Source organism: Mustela nivalis, assembly GCF_964662115.1.
Source record: "Mustela nivalis genome assembly, chromosome: 4".
NCBI lineage: Eukaryota > Metazoa > Chordata > Mammalia > Carnivora > Mustelidae > Mustela > Mustela nivalis.
In genome coordinates, this window is record NC_139023.1 from 123,427,688 (window position 1) to 123,435,087 (window position 7,400).

Consider the following 7,400-nt stretch of genomic DNA (forward strand, 5'->3'; position numbering starts at 1 on the left):
ATTTTTTTTTAAAGATTTTATTTATTTATTTGAGAGAGAGAGACAGTGAGAGAGAGCATGAGCGAGGAGAAGGTCAGAGGGAGAAGCAGACTCCCCATGGAGCTGGGAGCCCTATGTGGGATTCGATCCTGGGACTCCGGGATCATGACCTGAGCTGAAGGCAGTCGTCCAACCAACTGAGCCACCCAGGCATACCAATAATGGTAGTATTAATAGCAGTGAGGCAGCAGTAGCAGTGATGCTAGTGTTAGTAATAATAGTAATAATGGTAGTAACATAGGTAGAAGTAGCATTTCATTTAGTTTTTTGTGTGCATGGAACATATCAGCAGTTGAAAACAGCTTGGGGGTATGTGAGGGAAAGACTTAAAGTTTTCCTTGACAGTCTGAGAGAGGTGATAGTTGAGGTCTTGGGAAAGGATGAGGTGGCTTGGAGTGGGAAGAGAACTGCCACAGGACAATCAGGGAATCTCAGGAAGGTGAGATGAAAGTTGAGAAGAGTGGAGAGAGTGTTCAGATTCTTACCCATCTAAGCCAGAGATACTGGGAAGAAGAAAACTTCTAAGATGTAAAGCTGTGATTAGAGAGTGTCAAATAATGGTCAAGGAAGACACTGATCTGCCCTACCCCCCCCCCCACTATAGTCATTTCTCAATCATTTTCTCCTCTCTCCACTCAGAATTTCTTTTCTTTCTTTTTTTTTTTTTTTAAGATTTTATTTATTTGAGAGAGAGAGAGAGAGAGAGAGAAAGAGAGTATCTGTGCACGCACGTGTGCGCACACACACACACAGACACGAGTGTTGGAGGGAGGAGTAGAGGGAGAGGCAAATTCCTCACTGAGCAGGGAGCCGGATGCTGGGATCTATCCCCGAACCCTGGGATCATGACCAAGGCATGCTAACCAACTGAGCCACCCAGATGCCCTACCTTTCCTTCTTTAACAGCTGAAAAAGTTAATTTCATTAGATACATATATATGTCTAACATGTATATATTTTAATGCTGTGAATAAAAGCTGTGGCCCATTAAAACCAGTTGACAATACATCATGAAGAGAATATGCACATGCTGGAGAGAAACAAATATGCTTTTCATTTTAAGGAGCAAAGTGCAGACTGCAGGTTATATTGTGAAGCTGAGGACATGCATTTGACGGGAAAGAGTGGAATACACCTTTACTCAATATATTTGGAATACTTTGTTGAACTCTAGTATGTTTCAGTATGTTAGAGAAAGAAAATTTTTTAAATTGGTGAGCCCAGAAGTTATGTCCTAAATTTCGTATATATTTGAACATATATACATATGTTCACTGTTGCTTTCTGTGAAAATTTTATTATTATAATTATATTATTATAATTGTAATTATTATTATATTCTTCTAAGCATTTTTAAAATACGAAGATTTTATCCAAAAGCAAATCTTAATTTTTGCTTCAGCAATTCAGATAAAATTGACTAATGTCCATTTGGTTTAGATTTATTTTCAATGACTTAGTCATTTTGTTCCAAATGACATATTTTTCTTGGCTTCTTGCTTATGATATAAGCAGCCCGCAAATGGTATACCTCAAACAGCATTCTTAACCAATTACAAATTAAAAACCATACCTATTCAGTTACAGTAAGACTATATTTCTTTATTATTTTGATGTTTCTTTTTTCTGTCTCTGTGTACTGTTTTTAATTTTATTTATTTATTTATTTGAAAGAGAGCAAGCACAAGTCGGAGCAGCAGAGAAAGAGGGAGAAGCAGAAGGAGATGGAGAAGCAGGCTTCCCATTGTACAGAGAGCTGGATGCGGAACTCCATCCCAGGACCCTAGGATCGTGACCTGAGCCAAAGGCAGATGGTTAACTGACTGAGCTACCCAGGAACCCCTGTGAACTATTTTTATATATGTGGTTTAAACAAATTATTCAATACAATGTAAATTGTACTTAAAATGACATGTAGAACAACAAAAACTGATCTATAGCCTCTTCTCTAAGAAGAATCCCAAGGGTACTATCTTAGGCACTTCCCTTACAATTATTGTTACTGCCATTGAGCACGCACATGGCCTTTTAAAATTTATACTTTCTACTAATGATGCTTAAAAACACAGTGATCATAATGCAGTATAAAGTAGCTTCAATTAGTCTATTTATTCTTTTTCCCCTTCAGTCTTTAAAAAAATAATAATAAACTCCCAGTGAACCTTTACCCTGCAAATGACCTCATATGACATATTTGAACTTACAGTGAACTTTCACATGAACTTTCAGTCATCCTCTGAGAAATATAACAGATGGAAAATAAACAGATTTTTCAAATATTTTCAGATGTAGCACTTTGACATGTTTAACAGAGACAACAAGGCCGACTATCTCCTTCCAGTGTTTACTTTGCTGACTTTATTGTACTGCAGGCAGTTTTGTTACACTATATGCCTGAATTAAGGGGTTCAGCTACATTTCTGTTTGACCAGCATCTTGATTTTGAACCAGCACTTTTATATATATTTAAAGACATAGCTAATTGGGTTGTAAAATATAACAAATTTTAAGAGAACTTTATGGAACTTATTGAAATAATATTGCTTCAGATCATTTAGATATGAGGGGCTTTTAAAGACCCATTTCAGATTTTAGAACATGAATCAGCTATAACGTTTTTCACTTTGAATGGTTTGCAGCTAGAAATTCAGTTCGAAATGCAGAGGGTTTTTGAATGGTCATTTGGGAAAAGAGGACGGAAATTGTTGGAGCCCCAACTAGGGTTTACTATTGCTAGTGTATGAGGTAGGCTCTTCAGAGGTATAATCTTTGCAACTCTCTTCCCCAAGCAGTTATCTTACTCAGGTTGCACAAGAGGAAAGGGAGACAGAGAGGTTGAGCAACTTGCCTGAGAAGACAGCTAAACTGGGGAATTAAATCTGGGTCTCTCAGACTTCTGATTCCTTTCTCTTGTAATAAGTCCATGCTCCCAGGAACAAGATGTTTTGTTTGGTCAAATAAATGCTAAAGATAAAAGTGTGATAACACTGTCATATTTCTAGAATCTTTGTTTTGAGAATTTAAAGAGTTTCTTTGTATTTGTTGCATAATATTGTTAAATAGGTTAGTATGAAACCTTCAGAGTGCTCTCAGTGACATGAAGATAGTAACCAAGATTTTTGCTTCTTTTGAAAATTCCGTTGTTTGCAAAAAACTATACGTCTATTACATTTACCAAATAATGAAAGCATGTATGTTATTTATCCACTGATATGCATCTCCTTGCCTAGATCAATTCTTATTAACACCCACTTTATTCTCAGAGCACAATTTCTTCAGCCAGAGTAGTGTTTTAGATGTTGTTTAGTTCAGAGAGAGATTATACTTAATGGATATAGATATGTATAAAATAGCACACAACTGCATTTATAACATCAAACTATGAATGGAATTAAGCTGTAATTAGGCCATCTTTCCTGAAACTTAGTGAGGCAAATAAAGATCTTTCCATTTCACAAGGATGTTCTTAGAAGCCTATGGTGATTTTGTTGGTGATGTGGTATAAATGAATAGCAAGTTAAAATAAGCTATTACTCATTTTAAAGGAATTTTTAATATTTGCCTTTCTTTAACTTTTTTTTAATTTTATAATTTTTTATTTTTTATAAACATATATTTTTATCCCCAGGGGTACAGGTCTGTGAATCACCAGGTTTACACACTTCACAGCACTCACCAAAGCACATACCCTCCCCAATGTCCATAATCCCACCCCCTTCTCCCAAAGCCCCTCCCCCCAGCAACCCTCAGTTTGTTTTGTGAGATCAAGAGTCACTTATGGTTTGTCTCCCTCCCAATCCCATCTTGTTTCATTTATTCTTCTCCTACCCACTTAAGCCCCCATGTTGCATCACCACTTCCTCATATCAGGGAGATCATATGATAGTTGTCTTTCTCTGCTTGACTTATTTCGCTAAGCATGATACGCTCTAGTTCCATCCATGTTGTCGCAAATGGCAAGATTTCATTTCTTTTGATGGCTGCATAGTATTCCATTGTGTATATATACCACATCTTCTTGATCCATTCATCTGTTGATGGACATCTAGGTTCTTTCCATAGTTTGGCTATTGTCGACATTGCTGCTATAAACATCCGGGTGCACGTGCCTCTTTGGATCACTACGTTTGTATCTTTAGGGTAAATGCCCAATAGTGCAATTGCTGGGTCATAGGGCAGTTCTGTTTTCAACATTTTGAGGAACCTCCATGCTGTTTTCCAGAGTGGCTGCACCAGCTTGCATTCCCACCAACAGTGTAGGAGGGTTCCCCTTTCTCCGCATCCTCGCCAGCATCTGTCATTTCCTGACTTGTTGATTTTAGCCATTCTGACTGGTGTGAGGTGATATCTCATTGTGGTTTTGATTTGTATTTCCCTGATGCCGAGTGATATGGAGCACTTTTTCATGTGTCTGTTGGCCATCTGGATGAATAAAAGAAAGAACAAGAACCATATGATACTCTCAATAGATGCTGAAAAAGCATTTGACAAGTACAGCATCCCTTCCTGATCAAAACTCTTTAACTTTTTAGTCCATTTTTAAAAACAGCTTTTTATTAAAAGTATTGAGCAGGTTTTATATTAAAACAATTGATCCTGTTTTTCTTCTCAATTTTTAGGAATTGAATGTGGAGCAGTGTGGATTCAAGGAGCAAAAGGTCTCTTTCTTCCTTTTACAGTTGACCTTTGAACACTGTTTAAACTGCCCTTGTTCACTTATACATGGATTCTTTTTTGATGAATACAGTACAATACTGTAAACAGATGTTCTATTTCTTATAATTTTCTTAATAATATTTATCTTTATTTTGAGAATATATTAGACATGTAACATACAATATATGTTAATTGGCTGTATATGTTACTGGTAAGGCTTTCAGTCAACAGTAAGCTATTAGTAGTTTAGTTTTGGGGGAAGTTCTACATTTTTTTTGAAGATTTTATTTATTTGTTTGACAGAGAGAGCACACAAGCCCAAGCAGGGGAAGCTGCAGAAGGAGAGGGTGAAGTAGGCTCCCCGCTGAGCAAGGAGCCTGATTCGAGACTGGATTCCAGGACCCCGGGATCATGACCTGAACTAAAGGCAGATGCTTAATTATATGAGCCACCCAGGTGCCCCTTATATAAACAATTAAAAGAATATAGAATATTGGGATAATATAAAAGTTGAATTAATAGCTACAGACAGAACATTCTCACTCTTGAGACTAGTATGCATCCTGTTCCCAACCTTGCCCTAGCCCTTTAGGTGTAGCTGTTGTTGACATCTGAAACAGGTGACTGTGATCAAGAACAACAACAAAGGGAATGTTGGAATTGATCCACTGTAAATTCATGAATATTTTTTCTCTTTTCCTTCTCTTTTAATGATTTGGATTTTAGGAGGAAAAAAAAATTTCATTTGGTCCTTGAACACTTCCCAACCTCCCTTTTTTATCATGGAGATAGCCAGCAAGCAACAGGCCTAGGTCATTCCAGCCAAACAGTATTTGGCTGGAATCTGGTGATGATGCTTGTTTTCACTGTGTTTATTTATTTATAGATTTTTAATTGCTGAAGTATAGCTGACATACAGTGTTATATTAGCTTCAGGTGTACAACATAGTGATTCAGCGATTCTAGACATTACTCAGTGCTCACCACCATAAATGTGGTCACTGTACAACATTATTTCAACATTATGGACTACATTCCCTATGTTGTACCTTCATCTCTGTGAACATAACTGTAAATTTGTACCTCTTTGTCCTCTTTGTCCCATTCACTTTTTAAAAAATCATATCCTTTGCTGTAGAACTCATATTTGAAGATGCTTGTTTGGAAAATTATAGTGAGGTTCACCTTCAAATTTTAGAATTTGAAGAAACATATGAAACATAAGCTGAAATAAATATAAATAGAATAAGTAAAATGTAAGATTTCTTATTCCAATGTTAAAGAATTGGTTGGAATATTCTTAATCACTTACATATGAAAGTATTTATTATAAAGACCCATCTAGCTAAGTTGTAATGGGTTATAAATTTTGGGTCACTACTACTTGATAGTGTGTATTTAAAAGAAATAGTCAATAGTTCTAAAACATGCTTTTTCTGTATGCCTGTGGCAAAACTTGCCGCAATTCCATTCCTTTCTTTTCTTGTTCCACCTTTAATATTTATGTTATGTTTAGGCTCTTGGGTATCACACATATGGTTTTCTTAAAATGTTTTTAGAGGGCTATGGGTATTTACATTTTTAACTTTTAACTACTTAACATGTATTGTTCTTTAGCAGTAAAAACAAATAATATTTTGTCCATTCTTGCTGGAAAATTTCTAGTTATTTCCTAGAAAAGGAATCAGGGATTTAGAGTTATTTTTGCTAAAAAATCAACACAGTGCTTTGAAGTGTGTAAACCTGGGGATTCACAGACCTGTATCCCTGGGGATAAAAATATATGCTTTTAAAAATAAAAAATTAAAAAAAATAAAAAATAAAAATATACTGTAAGCAGTTAAAAAAAAATCAACACAGGGGTGCCTGGATGGCTCAGTCAGTTAAGCATTTGGCTCTTTTTTTTAAGGATTATATTTATTTATTTGAGGGAGAGAGTGAGCATAAGCAGGGGAGGGAGAGGGAGAAGCTGACTCCCCTGCTGAGCAGGGTGCTTGACACTAGACTTGACGCTGGGATTTGGACCTGACCTGAAGGAGACGCTTAACTGACTGAGCCACCCAGGCACCCTTAAGCATTGAGTCTTGATCTCAGCTCAGGTTTTGATCTAAGGGTCATGAGTTCAAGTCCTACATTGGGCTCCAATGGGGCATGGAAATTATATGAAAAGTAATAAATAAATAAATGAATAATTGTTGAACCACCTATGCATCCCTTGGGTAAGTCCCACCTGGTCATGGTGGATAACCTCTTCAACGTACTGTTGGACACTCTTAGCTAGGATCTTGTTGAGAATCTTGGCATCTATATTCATCAGGGATACTGGTCTGAAATTCTCCTTTTTGGTGGGGTCTTTGCCTGGTTTGGGGATCAGGATAATTCTGGCTTCATAAAAAGAGTCTGGAGGTTTTCCTTCTGTTTCTAATTTTTGGAAACAGCTTCAGGAGAATAGGTATTGTTTCTTCTTTGAAAGTTGGGTAGAATTCCTCAGGGAATCCATCAGTTCCTGGGCTCTTGTTTGTTGGAAGGTTTTTGATCACTGCCTCAATCTTGTTAATACATATTGGTCTATTCAGGTTGTCAATTTCTTCCTGATTCCGTTTTGGAAGTTTATAGGTTTCTAGGAATGCATCCATTTTATGTAGGTTGCTTAACTTACTGGCATATAACTGTTGATAATAATTTCTGATGATTGTTTCTATCTC

The 7,400-nt window shown here is 36.6% G+C and overlaps 1 pseudogene across 1 annotated transcript in view; it reads left to right on the top strand.

The window, feature by feature from the left end:
* The first annotated feature begins 4,658 nt into the window (after positions 1-4,658).
* Positions 4,659-7,400, top strand: part of LOC309863673 (glyceraldehyde-3-phosphate dehydrogenase pseudogene) — a 30,685-nt pseudogene continuing 27,943 nt past the window's right edge. The window contains exon 1 of the transcript XR_014316681.1: positions 4,659-4,697. The product of XR_014316681.1 is annotated as a glyceraldehyde-3-phosphate dehydrogenase pseudogene (transcript). The remainder of the gene's footprint in view (positions 4,698-7,400) is intronic.